Here is a 15,376-nt window from a genome sequence, read left to right as displayed (position 1 = left end):
TCTAAAAGCCCACTCAGACCCAGAGGTTTAGCCACTACAGACCGATATCAAAACTTCCCTTTCTGTCTAAGATACTGAGAAAGCTGTAGCTAATCAGCTGTGTGTACTCTCCATAACATAGTCTATTTGAGGATTTTCAGTCAGGATTTAGAGTGCATCATAGCACAGAGACCGCATTAGTCAAAGTTACAAATGACCTCCTAATGGCATCAGACAAAGGACTCATCTCTGTACTGTCCTGTTAGATCTTAGTGCTGCATTTGACACATTGACCATCAAATTCTTTTACAGGACTGGAACATCGAATTGGCATCAAAGGAACCGCCCTAAGCTGGTTTAAATCATACTTTTTAGATCGATCTCAGTTTGTTCACGTCAATGATGAATCCTCCATGCAGACCAAAGTTGTCATGGAGTCCCACAAGGTTCTGTACTTGGACCCTTCTATTCAGTTTATATATGCTTCCTTTAGGAACATCATTAGGAATCACCTATCATTTTCATTGTTATGCTGACGACACCCAATTATATTTATCGATCAAGCGCGATGAAACCAATCAGTTAACTAAACTCCAAGCATGCCTTAAGGATATAAAAAGTGGATGACCTACAATTTTTTGATGTTAAATTCAGACAAAACTGGAAGTTCTTGTAATTGGACCCAAACACCTCAGAAACTCTCTTTCTAGAGACTTAGTTACTTTAGATGGGATCACCCTGGCCTCCAGCCCACGTAAAGAATCTTGGACTTGTTTTTGATCAGGATTTGTCCTTTAACGTCCACATAAAACAAATTCGAGGACTGCATTCTTCCACTTACGTAACATCGCTAAAATCAGAGCGCATTGTCTCTCAGGCGGATGCAAAAAACTAGTCCACGCATTTGTTACTTCAAGGCTGGGACTATTGTAACTCTTTGTTATCAGGCTGCTCCAATAAGTCCTTAGAACTTTGCAGTTAATTCAGAATGCTGCTGCACGTGTCTGACAGGAACCAAGATCAGAGATCACATTTCTCCCATTGGCTTCCTTGCATGGCTACCTATTAAATCTAGAATAGAATTTAAATTCTCTCCTTACTTACAAAGCTCTTCATGCAGGCACCATCTTATCTAAAGAGCCAAATACTTATTACCTATTACCCTCTAGAAACTGCGCTCTCAGGACGCTGGGTTCCTTGTGGTTCCTAAGTTTCCAAAAGTAGATTGGGAGCCAGAGCTTTCAGCTATCAGGCTCCTCTTCTGTGGAACAAATACCTTCTGGGTTCGGGAGGCAGACACGGTCAACACCTTTAAGATAGACTTAAGACTTTCCTTTTTGATAAAGCCTATAGTTAGGGCTGGCTCAGGTCATCCCTTAGTTATGCTGCCATAGGATTACACTGCCGGGGACCCCACCGAGGGTTATGCCTAGCCAGGCACGGTATTGGTTGAAGATGCACACATCTCCCTTACCGAAAACTCTCTCTCTCTCTCTCTCGTCTCGTCTCTCTCTCTCTCTCTTCGTCTCTTCTCTTTCTTCTCTCCCCTTCATCTATCTCTCTATCTCTGTAAGTCTTTCTCTCTCCTCTCTCTCCTCTCTCTATAATAATATATATAATATTCCATCTCTCTCTATATATATCTCTCTATATTTCTCTATAATTCACTCTCTCAATAAATATCACATCTCTATACTCTCCAATCTCTCCATATCTCTCCATCTGTGGACATGTCTCATAATGCATGTTACAACCAAACTTCCCCGGAGTTTCTGTGCTCTGGTCCAGCAGGTTCTCGTGGATCGTGGCTGCTGCTGTGATCCTGCATGACGCCCACTACATATATTATTACTGTCATTATTACACCATATCTATTACTGTAATCATTTTTATCATTCATTATAATCATTGTCATTTATCAGTCATTGTACAATATGTTTGTGTTGATTGTCCTGTACACGTGGACATCCATTGCACGTCTGTCCGTCCTGGGAGAGGGATCCCTCCTCTGTGGCTCTTCCTGAGGTTTCTTCCACATTTTTTTCCCTGTTAAAAGGGTTTTGTGGGCAAGTTTTTTCCTCACTCGAACCGAGGGTCTAAGGACAGAGGGTGTCACTCCCTGTACAGATTGTAAAGCCCTCTGAGGCAAATGTACTTTGTGACTTTGGGCATACAAAAAAATTGATTGAATTGATTTGATATACACACACACACACACATACATATAATATATACATATACATGTGTGTGTGTGTGTGTGTGTGTATATATATATATATATATGTTCACGTGTAATGCTCTTTATTCAAGGAGTAAACATTTATAATTATCACTTTAAAAGTTACATACGTTGTTTTTGGTGCCTGTTTGTTTCCCAGAATATAGTGTGTGTGTGTGTGTGTGAATGGGTGTATAAGAGACAACTTAAACAACTTTTTAGAAAGGCGCTTTATGAAGTTCAGTCCATTTCCTTGTATTAGTTTACAGGCAGACCTGCCATTTCCAATATGGCGGACCCGTTGCCGTATCGCGACCAACGACCAACCTGCTCAATGCGGCGTCTATGTATATATGTCTTGTTACAGCAGCGTGACGGCTGCGCGCGTTTTAGTGCGTCCTTTGCCCGGCGTCTACGGTAGCCGGGAACCCTCAATGCTGCAAATAAAAGAAACGCTGCAAACAAAAAGAAACAGCGCTGCAAATAAAAGAAACGCTGCAAACAAAAAGAAACAGCGCTGCAAATAAAGAAAGAAACGCCGCTGCAAATAAAAGAAACAGACAAACAAAAAACTCCACAACGGAAGTGAATACCGGGGACTATCTTTGTCGGCACCTGAGTTCTTTATGTGAGCGAAGAAGAAGAGAAGAAGTACGAAGCGTATGCATTCACTTGAAAAATATAATTAGACACCTGATCTCGTAATTACGAGATAAGGAAAGGTGCCTAATTGGCCATTGCACTTCGGTAAAGTTAGAAAGATATTGGCACTTCTGATCAATAACTCTTAATTGAAACATTGTTAAAACACAAAACGCACATCAACCGTAGTAGACAGACAATAAGCTACAACCTAATGTTCATCACAACGAGCTACAACCTAATGTTCATCACATTCTTTTATTTGCAGCACTGAGGGTTCCCCGGCCACCATAGGCGTCAGCGGAGCGAGCCGGCCTTATTCACACGAATCACGCGAAATCCTGGACGTACGCGAGACCCCGCGATAAACTGTGTATAAGAAAACAACAACAAACAGCTGACTTGCTTCTCCGACATGGAGGAGATTAAAAAGCATCTGTTGTGTTATAAATTATTGTGTGATGTTCCACTTCAACAATTAGTCTCTCATTGTTCAGTTGAGACCCTTGATCGATCTTGATCACCTGGTGCCACCGGTCATGACGTAACGTTGATGTGAAGTTGTAAAAAGCTACATGAACTGCGTATTGTGTTTTATTTTGAAAGGGGGCGGAAGTTTATTACGTTGATTCTGTGTCGGATTTCCTGCTGGTGCACAGTGCTCTGTTGAAATTTATGAGGTTTAGCAGCGGCTCACGTCAAAAATAGATGCTACGGAATGCTCGCGCCGTGGGCGGAGAGAACGCTTCTGGGACGCGCCCTGTGAGTGCTCTCATTGACTAGACTGGCGGCTATCTGCTACGGTGAGCGCGGCGCAGCCGTAACGCGGCCGTAACGCCTCCGGTGTGAGTGGGCCTTTAGAACCACAATTCAGCAGCCTACAGGATCTACTGTACACTTTGTTATACATGAGAGTTGAAATGTAAAAATGACCAACTTCCACAAATTTGGAATAATCGCCCACAAGTAGGTTACACAAAAGGTTTATGTCCAGTAAAAAGAAAAACAAATACAGTATCAGTTCACTCAATTACAGGGAAAGTTCTCTCACCTCCAGGTTTAGAGATATCTGTCTTTGACATGGAGACTGCAATAAAGGTGCATTTGTAGAAGGATTTTGTTTCAGGTCATCCATCTTCTTGTTGCGTCTCTGTAAATAATGATTACAATGAGTACGGTCGAGATCTACCCTATATAGAAAATTGTCTGTTATGATTGGAAGCGCATTGCATTCACTGGATAAAAGAAAAATTAGACCCTTGTCTTGAGCAAAGATAAAGAAAAAGGAAACATCGGTAAATCCTCTCTCAGTGGCTATGATGGCGCTATCGCAGTTAATCTACTATTACTCCTTCTCGGTTTGAGAAGGAAATACTGATGTTTCTTAAAAATGATATGGTATTAATATTAGTATGTCAACACTGCGCAGGCATCTCAAGTCATTAGGATTGTTCAGGCGGAAAGCCCAGTCTGACGTGCCAGAGCAGATGCTTCATGGATACAAATCATGCATTTGACATGCATCCAATCTGGTTTGGTAGTGACTCAGAGAACTGTACAGCTGAGGCAACGGAACCGTCTAAGAGGAGCCTGTACATAACCCAGGCCCCAACTTTTTATGGCATGTCAATTCGTACACAAACATTGTTAACAATTAGGTCTAATTGTTAACTTCACTGGACTAGACTGTTTTTTTATTATTCTGTCAATAACTAATTATAACAATACTGTTCATATGCCCAGTTGTGCTAGTTGTTTACTGCAGCATGTGATCATTTCTCTCTTTCATGCTGTTTTATATTCACAATTCCATACAGTATTTCTTCCTGAGCTGCTTAATAAATTTTGTTGCAAAAAGACTCGCATTCACAACAGCTAAATTATCCCTCGTCAAACCTCATATGAGCTTCAGCTGAGATTTAGAATGAATATTACACAGAAAGATTGTATTGTCCCTTTGTTCACATTTATTAGAATCCTTTCATGGCTCTTTGGGGAGGAGAATGGACTGCAATATGGATAGTATGGGATAATTGAAAAGAAAGTGCAAGTTTAGGCTAACGTGTTTTTGCCTTGTTTGCTTTTCTTCTTTTAGAGAGAGCTGGAGAACGTTGCTTACCTGTGGAATTGCCACAGAATTCGCCCCAGTAGGATGCAGTTTCCTCAAGTGGACGACCACTACTGATGTACAGACTTCCCCACCTGTTTGGCACAGACTACATCAAGGCAGTATCCCATCAGCAGATACAAGCTTGTAGAGAGGAATGCCTGCCAAGAGGTCCACATCCATGTGATGAGACTGTTTTTTACATTTGTTGCCTTGCAATGTCAGAAAACTATTCAAGAATGTTAGGCAATACTGGAGGCAGATGAACTCACTTTTTCTTACGGGCCTACATCCACACTCAGCTTTAATAGTAAGTAAAGTGCTAAGACCTAGTATAGGGTTCCAAAAGTTTGACCCATAATAAAAAAGCAAAGTCTATCTAGGACCCCACCCTATATCATTTTGTCCATAATAATAGGTCAGAAGATAGTAAATACAGTATATAAACATTAATAACCGTAATCCTATATCTGTTAAAGTTCCCTAGTCCATGTCTATTTTTGTCTAACAGTCCAAAACCAAAAGATATACAGTGAATCATTAGTTCCACAAATAAAAGCAATAAATCATCACATTAGAAGCTAAAACAAGCTTATTTCTTTCTCTACATCTTTGCTTAATGAAGACTAAAACACTTATTCAGTTATCAAAGTAGTGGCTTATCACTCTGTCAATTGACTTAACCAAATAATTGACTGACCCAACTGCACTGGAGAGAGGACTTATTTTATTTTATCTGAAATGTTTTAGAGGCAAATACTAAAATTGAAATAAATAAAGCAGAAATTATAAAAAAAAGTTTTTAAAAAAATAACATATTATGTTCACAAATTTTTTTCTGTGTCATATCTTGTCCTATCATCTTGTGACCCTTTGATTAATCCGTGACTTCTTGTGGGGGCCTAGCAGGCCTAGAACCACAGTATACTAACACCAGAAACAAAAAGCAAAAAATGTATGTCAACAATTAACAGTATTAACGAATAAAGTGTGTTACAACTACTTTGATTCTTACACTATTCATAAGATGTCTCGAATGATCCCGCTGCTTCAGTTTATTAGATTAGATTAGCTTTATTAATCCCCACGGGGAAAACTGATTTACCACCAAGTCACAAAAAAAACAGTCAACAAACATTACAAACTAACAATGTATGATGAGTGTTGGTTGTGTTCTTTTGCGAATCAACTTCTTATAATCTTTGTCATAATTCTAGTCATGGTTAAAACCAACAATACATTCAGATTTTTATGGTTCTCAGTTAAAGAGTAACAATGCCGTGCCCTTTTCTGTGTTTCAGGCTGTTCCCAGGCATACAGAGACCTAACAGATAACCGACTTTCAGATCTGTCAGACTAGAGGACACAGTAGCCAGTGAATTTTAACTTCAAAATTGTCAGTTGTTTTTTTTGTCTGTTAATGCCTGTCTAATTAATGTTTTGTAACAACATGGCAGTGGCAATTGAAAATGTACTTGTTTACATCTGAAGTAATTTATATGAAAATTATTGAAAGTTGTGAGTTATGTGTTTAAAGCCTTGATTTGCAGTTAATGTATAATGTATATAAACTGTGGGCTTTTTCAAAAAACCAAAATAATTTTGGCTCTATTAACTTTGATAGACGCCAGCTAATATTGTATGGTTGTTGCATGGTCATGGGGAAGTGGGTCACGTGGTGGTGCATCAGCCAGGTGGTAAAATCAGCGTGTTTTTTTGAACTGAGAGGGTGAGGGGGAAGTCATACTTTGGCTGACCGCATGATCTTGTAGGTAAACTGACTGTTTGACCGGATTGTTGGACTATTCACTGCTTGTGTTTTTAACATTAATAAACATGCAAATCAGAACTCCAGTGATGTTTCAGCCAGCGCGTCCGGCAGGTAAAGTTTTCCCCTACTTAGCCTCCAGTGACTATATTTAGTCTCAAAAACAGAAATCTCAGTTGATGTTTTGATGCAACTATGTGATGATGCTACTGCTTTGTGAATCTCTGATGCAAATTCCCACTGATGAAACACAAAAACAAAAGCTATGGTTTTCATACATACATACAATACATATATATATATATATATTATATAATATAATATATATATATAATATTATATAACATATATATATATTATATATTATATATATATATATAAAGAGAGACCTGTTGCTGCATTTTTAGACATAATAGATAGCTAACTGTTGACGTTCCATTAGCATGAACAGACAACAGTGTCTCCAGACTAGAATGTGTTGAAGGTGAACACGAACATGGGTAAATGCATTCCCTTTGACTATTTTGGCCATAAAGTATTTGTGGCGTCATCTATGAGGGTTTAAAGTGTGACCACCAGCATGAGTTCATCAGAATGCGAGACCGACTCAAGCACTTCAGGTGTACTTTGAGAGTGTCTCTAGTTCTCCTTGGCCAAGCATCAATAAATAGCATAAGACATCAGAGGCTCCTGAACACTTTCTTCCCTCCTGACTTCACCGTTGACCTTTGACTTCAGCAATTTCTCCACAACAATTGGCGTCACGAACAGGATTTCAACAGAACAAAGACGTGGTAAGTGCAAAGTTTTATTACTATGCCTTACCATGTCTGCGTTTGACGAAATCATAAAAAACTATGTGCTTATTTAATCTGCCTGGAATATAAAAACATCTAAGACCCACCAGGGGGTCAGGAGCTTCAGTGTCTTGGGGATAATGTCCTGGCTGAAACCTCTGGCTTTGTTTGGAACATATGTGTCATACAAACATCCCAGTTAGATGTTCAATTCGGCATATTGATTTAAAGTGAGAAATCAAGAAAGCTGACAATGGTGTATAAAAAAACGACTTTAAAAATAATTGGGTTTATGACCCACTGCATTGCCACTACGTGGCTGTTTCCGGGGCAGTTTCGGGCTGCACTCGGCACAGAGACACCCACCCGAGGTTTAAACTATAGAAAAGACATTTTCGGGGGAGTTTAAATACACCCTCGTTTGAATCAAGATCGGGGATCTACTCTGTGTCCTTTGGGAAACGTTGATTTTAAATGTGTATACACTGGGAGAGAAAAAGAAGTACATTTTTCATCCTTTCACCTCAGACCACTGCTGTAGTTAGAAAGGTGTGGAGACTGACCTTTGATGCTGCTGTATTGTGGTTTGAAATCTGTTTGTCTGTATGTGTAATGTCCTACTGCGCAAGCGAAAATTGGTAATGATCTGTCCAAAACAGTAGACAAATATGAAAATATGCAAACTGACTCAGCAAAAGCTAAGTCAAAGACAAAATATTTTTCTGTAAAAAAAACAACCAATGTGAAATTAGATGGTCAACCTATCATTGATAAGCAGTGTGCTAAAACAAACACACACACACACATCTGACCAGGCATCACAGTTTAAGGCGATGTTTTCTGTTGGAATTGTCGGTAGACTGGAAAGATGAGATTTCGTGTCTCCGTTCACTTCTCTTTTGTGTGAATGGATGAATGGCATGTGACCGTATGAGGGAATATTTGAGAAAGAAAAGCTGCTAATGGCTGAGATAAATGTTAACCCTAATGGTGGAAATCCATCCTGTGAGTCCAGATGCATCCAATAATGTATGCAAGTGTGGTTGACTGGTCTGTAAAAAGATGTAGTGGTGGTGTGAGAGTGAGTGACAAAAGCTGCAAGTTTGAATCCAGTGACTTAAAAAGGTAACTGATCTAAGTGCCAAATGTGTCAATGCAAGTACTAGAAGCTAAGTTGCAAACTAGAGCTTTAGAAATGGCTAAGATAAAGCAGCGACATGTTGATAATTTGGAAAATTGTGCAAAAGCTATGATGTATGGCTGGGCAAAGCACCAAGCCAAGATTCCCGCTCCCCATGATTTGTTGAGTATTTTAGCCAAGGTCGGGATAACACTGTCGGAACAAAAAAAAAACAATAAAAAAGCGCTCTTCGTCTTTCTGCAACTTTTAAATACAAGGCCCTCTTGCAATGCAATGATACTGTAGATGAACAAACAAGCACATCACAAACTAAGGCAGAGGATGAACTTTTCCTACTAACAGCTACAGTAGTGAATTAGAAAGGAAAGTCAAGATTATGCACAGACAGGAGAAGGAAGACAGCAGACAGTCTAATGAGTCAGATTTAGAAGGAGAAGGAGCCAGACCCAGAGAGGAGGAGCCTTACACAGACCTTAGTGACGAGGAAGTGCAGATTGTAAAGCCAAAACAAAACAACATCTCTGCTCTTCCTCTTCAAGGATTATACTGTTAAAGATAGCTCTGTTCAACTTCATTTAAAAAGTAACCTTTTTACTTAAATTGTCATAGGATATAGGTTATTTCTACTGCAAAGAAAAAAATGTTTCAAGTGTTTGAAGTTAAGTATTGTAACAATCATCGCATACTATTTTGGTGTAGTACAATCTTCTTTAAACTTGATTAACACATGAACTTAATGAATATGTTTCACACACTTTAAATCAACTCAGAATCAACTTCAACCCCAACACGGTAATTATCAATAGGAACGGTCGTCGTCGGAACTGACCCAGTAACCAAAGCTACTACATCATTTCCGGCTTACATGCAGCCAACATTTTACAATCAAGCATAGGGAGGCCATGGAGGGGCGGGATCAAAACAACCATTTCATATTCAAGCTGCAATCATTCAACTTTCTAGTAATCCCGCCGAAGACCCGATAATGCCTGTTCAAGTTAATGGAAATACCGTTGAAATTTTGGTAGATAGTGGGGCAACTGTTTCTACTGTAAAAACTGCAGAGCATGTATGCACACCTACATCCAACTTTATCACCACTGTAGGCGTTTCCGGGGTTCCCATTGCGGAACCGTTATCTCAGAGGACTAAAATAACTGTTGAAGGCTCTGAAGTGATGCATTCTTTTCTGATATCTGATAAAAGCCCAATTAATCTCATGGGGAGGGATCTGCTTTGTAAACTGCATGCTACTATTCAGTGCACCACGGATGGATTGTTTTTGACCCTCCCTGATGAAAAAGCCGCTCTAGCATTTCAGTTTTTGCAGAATACGGCAGACAGTTTGCTGAGAATTGATAGGTTTTAATATGCTTCCCAGTTTCACTGTTTCAGATATTCAGAAAATCCCCAAACCGTGTGCAACATTGATGTCTACAATGAAGCCTCTTTTGCATTGTCATTGTACTGCAGCATTTAACCCTTCTGAGCAGTATAAACAATTGGTTTTCTAGGTTTTTAAATAAACAAGAGGGGTTAGAATGTGAACAATGTTTGTTTGTTGGTCTGCAGGGATGTGCCATACCAGTCCAACTATCTAGTGAACAGCAGAGGTTGTTTAATGTTGAAAATTCATATCCACATATCGTTGTGGCCGTCACAACACCAAACAGTAACATATTTAGTGAAGGAATTGTATTATGTTGTCCTTAGATGAACATATGCAATTACCGATGTCTACATTTGTTACTCATCAGCCGCCTCTTCCCACACAGTATGGACCTCCTTCTGAATTGTCTGAGGTTCCACCTATTTTGTGGGCTAAACATAAAAATCATGTGGGTTTTGTAAATTCGGCTCCGCCACATAAAGTCACACTTAAGCCTAATGCTAAGCTACCTATGATTAGACAATACAATTTGCCTCACAGAGCTGTAGTAGGAATTGAAAGTGTTATTCAGTCTCTATTGGATCAAGATGTGCTAGTTCAAACTACCAGCCCATGTAACACTCCCATTTTACCAATTCCCAAAGCAAATCGCCCTGATGAATGGCGGTTTGTGCAGGACCTGCAAGCGATTAATAATATAGTGGTACCTGCAGCTCAAATTGTGCCTGACACCAATTCGATTTTAGCTTCTTTACCACCTAACTCCACGCACTACACAGTCGTTGATCTGAGTTCTGCATTTTTTTTTCGATACCGATGCATCCAGATAGCCAGTATCTGTTTGCATTCACATTTAAAGGTAAGCAATACACTTGGCGACGGTTGCCGCAGGGTTTTGTCGAGTGCCACGGTGTATGCAGCGGTGGTAAAAAGAGATCTAGATGGGCTCCACCTGCCAGGTGGCTCCACTCTCTTGCAGTACGCTGATGACCTCCCAATAGCTTCTCCATCAAAAGAAGCTTGCCACACAGACTCTATCTTGCTGCTACAGAGACTGGCCGAGTGTGGTCACAGAGCGTCGCTGGCAAAGTTGCAATTCTGTCGACCAGAGGTGACATATTTGGGTCATGTTCTGAAGGATGGACAACGCCTTTTGTCACCGGAGAGGGTGAAACTGCTAGTTAACATGCCTCCCCCCACAACCAAGAAACAGATGCTCTCTTTTCTGGGGATGGCTAATTACTGCAGACACTGGATTTTTGAATATGCAACTATGGACTCTGTTTTGCGAGCCGCCACACTGCAATCAGCTCCACCCGTGGTACAGTGGACTGAGGAAATGCACAAAGCCTTTCAAGATCTGAAAAATGCTCTCACAATGGCTCCAGCGTTGGGTTTGCCTGACTATCATCAGCCGTTCCATCTACATCTACATGAGAGAGATGGCTTCGCCACTGGCATTCTGGTACAGAAACATGGTTCTCGTTATCGTCCCGTTGCGTACTACTCCTCTAGACTGACCCCTGTAGTTCTCGGTATGCCAGGTTGTCTAAGAGCAGTGGCCGCTGTTGCCATTTTGATCGACAAATCTTCTCCCATTGTACTGGTTCATGACTGTGTCGTGCATGTTCCACATGCAGTATTACACATTTTGAACACATCTGCAACACAACACATAACGGCAGCACGTCGCTCAGGTTACGAGGCAATAATTCTTTCAAGTCCCCACATAACTTTAAAGCACTCACCTCCAATAAATCCAGCTACTCTGTTACCATTGATAGATACAGATGATGAGCATGACTGTATCGCCCTTATTGAAATGTGCACATCTCCGAGACCAGATCTGCTGCAAACACCGATACCAAATTCTGATATGGTTCTTTATACTGATGGTTCGGCTAGCAGACCATCTGACAACATATTTGGCTGGTTATGCAGTAGTAAATGATTTTGAAGATATTGAAGCAGGATCTTTGCCTCATGGGACTTCAGCCCAAGCAGCTGAGCTGTATGCTCTTAGTAGAGCTTGCATACTTGCTTCTGGTAAAGTTGCCACTATCTACACTGACTCGCGATACGCATTCGGCGCTGCGCATGACTTTGGACAATTATGGAAAATGAGAGGTTTTGTCTCATCCTCTGGTAAGCCATTACAGCATCACGCGTTGGTAAATGATCTATTAGAGGCTATTTTGTGCCCGTCACAGCTCGCGATTGTAAAATGTGCAGCCCACACTAAAGGAAATGATCCTGTTTCACGAGGAAATGCAATGGCTGATACTGCAGCCAAACAAGCCGCACTTTCCTCCTCCTCCATGGTCCATCAATATACCTCCACACAACCCGTCAATCCAATTCCAGTACCTTCCGCTAATGATGTCGTGAAAATGCAAAATCACGCTGATGACAGGGAGAGAAGTCTTTGGTTGCGTAAAGGTTGTGCAGTTGATTCAGAGTCGGGCTTGTTGTTCCACCCGGATGGGCGACTAGTTTGCCCAAGAGCTCTCCTACATGTCTTGGCACGTGTGGCACATGGACCAACACATGTTGGAAGAGGGGTGATAAATGTGTTATTCGTTCACAATGGTTTGCACCAGGCATTACACAAGTCTCACCAAACACTTGTAGACGTTGTATGTCAACAGACCAGAAAGAAGAATAGCCAGTGAAGCCTGACCATCTGGAACCTCTGTCAGGTTTATTTTGCAAATGACTTTACATATTAAAAATGTTAAGGCAATAAATATTTGTTAGTCAAACTGAGCGATTCTCAAAGTGGTGAGGGTTTCACAACAAGAAAGAAGACACAAGAACAGTTGTTAAGTGTCTGCTAAAATAGGTTGATCCCCAGGTCTGGGGTGCCACAGAATTAGATAGTGACAAAATTTGTTTTGTATAAAAAAATCATGCAGGATCTGTCAGGAATTTTAGGGTTCAAGTTGCAGTTGCACGTTCCGTATCACCCCACAAAGTTCTGTGTCAAGTTAAAAGAATGAACACACAACTATCACAGAACGGTTGACCAAAACAAGTCCTAACAAAAGGTCTGAAATGGCCTGATGCATGCCTATGTGCTGTACTCCATCTAAAGTCGCACTAAGTGCAACAACAAGACTGAGTCCTCATGAGCTGTTAATGGGGAGACTAATGTCCACAGGTACAAGGTAACCTCTGACACCAAACAAAACTTCTCTGCTTTGGACGGATGAGTTTATGGCTGAATATGTAAAAAGATCAACTGACGTTTTGAATTTTATCATTACAGGTGTCTGAACGGCTCACGAAACTATCAGAGGAACCAATTTATCCTTTAATGACGGAAATTTTGTATTAATCAAATATCTAAAAAAAATGTTTTTGTCTCCAGGTGGAACCAGGTGTTGGTGACAATGAGGACTTCTATTTCCTGCGCTTTAACCAAACTGCCTATTAACCAAACTAACCAAACTGTTAACCCTGTTATGTTTGAGTGTCCATGACTGTTATATTGTTCACCCCCTGACTTTCTCTCTGTCACACCGTGGTGATGTCAAGCTGGGTTTTTGTTATGTCTTGTCATTTCCTGTTTTATTTTGAAAATTAACTCTCCTCTCGTTTCAGGTCACTTGCCCTTCCTCATGTGTCACCGTCTGATTGTCTTTCCCTGCCTGATTGTTTCCACCTGTTCCCCATTTCCCTCATGTGTATATATAGGCTGTGTCCGAAATCACTCACTCATTCCCTACTCCCTACTCCCTACATAGGGAAATAAATGTAGTGGACTATATAGTGAGCTTAACAGAAAAAATGTTCGGACACTTTCGGACACTTCTCTTGGCGCCGGTAATTACCGTCATTGCTGTCGCAAATTAAAACGTACCACCTTATGTCGTCTCCATAATTCTTGTCCATTTACTACTGCATTTATTAACTTAGGGTCTTTTGATTACTGTCTGTATGTTTTATTTTCGTGTTTTGTTTTCTATTTAAGCATCATCCTCATCCTCTCATCCATCCGCCGAAAAAAACATACACCGTTATTTTAGAAAACTCATGTAGCGCTATAGAAATGCCTCTACTGTCAGTCTCGGTGTTTGTGTTTTATCAATAATTCAATTATTTACTTTTATTTACTTTTTTATTTCAATTTATTCCTTTCCGCGCCAGAGAACTTCTGGCAATGCATGATGGGATATCTTGCTTCGGTTAGTGACCATCGGATGTTCACTACATTTCGCGGTGAATTGTGGGATACATGCAGTGCACTATATAGTGGACACTAAACATTCGGACACCACTACAAAATGGCGTGGTCACTATATAGTGCACTACATAGTGGTTAGGGAGTGATTTCGGACACAGCCAGAGTCTGTGTTTCCCCTTGTCTGTGCCGAGTGTCTTCTCTCGTTTTGTCGCACCCAAGCCCTTCCATGCCTCCAAAGCTGTTCCACGTGTCCTTGTTTTGTAAGTTTTCATAGCCCTTCAGTTCAAGATTAGAAAGAGTTTTTTGTAGCCTGTTTTCATCCTTCGGGATCGTTTCTGTTTGATGGTTTCTTTCCTTTTGATAAAGTTTTTTTCCTCCGGGATGATTTTGTTTCCAGCCAGTTTAGGTGATTAGGCCATAAGATATAGATAGTTCTGTTTCCTCCTCATTTTGAGAGAGTGTTTTTGTTTGATAAACTTTATTAGATCTTTCCTTCCCATTTTGGTGAAGCGTTTTTCTTTCTAGTTCAGTGTTTTCGTTTTTTCCCAAGAGAGTGTAGCAGAGGATTTAGTTAGAGTTAGAGTGCTGCTTAGAGTAGCCATTTTTGTTGTAAATTTTGTAGACTGTGTTCAGCTGCTCGGAACTAATAAAGCTTCTTTGAAACCTGCCTATTCCGCGACTGAGTCTGCCGCTTTGTTCTGGGCCTGACAGTACACTTCGGCCAGTATGGACTCAGCGGAACAAGGTTTGGCTGCTGCCATTCAGGCTCAAGAGGCTCGGCTTTCTCGCCAGGAGGAGTTTCAGGCAGCCGTGGCAGGGCACCTGACACTCCTAACGAGCCAGATGACAGAGCTAACCGCGCAGCTGCGACTAACAGCCATTCAGCCCCCAGCTTCCGTGAACGCCGCCGCTGCAGCTCCTGGCCCCGAACCCCGCACACCATCGGTTGGACCTCGCCTGGCACCTCCGGAGCCGTACTCCGGAGAACCTGGTCTCTGTCGACCTTTCCTCACGACCTGTGATATTCACTTTGAGCTCTTTCCCCAGGCCTTCCCCACGGATCGAGCGAAAGTGGCTTTCGTCATTTCTCACCTCACCGGGAGGGCGAGGTCCTGGGCTACTGCTGAATGGTCCAGACAAGCCACTCT

The sequence above is a fragment of the Larimichthys crocea genome, chromosome I, assembly GCF_000972845.2.
Source record: "Larimichthys crocea isolate SSNF chromosome I, L_crocea_2.0, whole genome shotgun sequence".
In the NCBI taxonomy this organism is placed as follows: Eukaryota; Metazoa; Chordata; class Actinopteri; family Sciaenidae; genus Larimichthys; species Larimichthys crocea.
The sequence above is the reverse complement of the archived record's forward strand: the minus strand, read 5'-3'. Positions refer to the sequence as shown.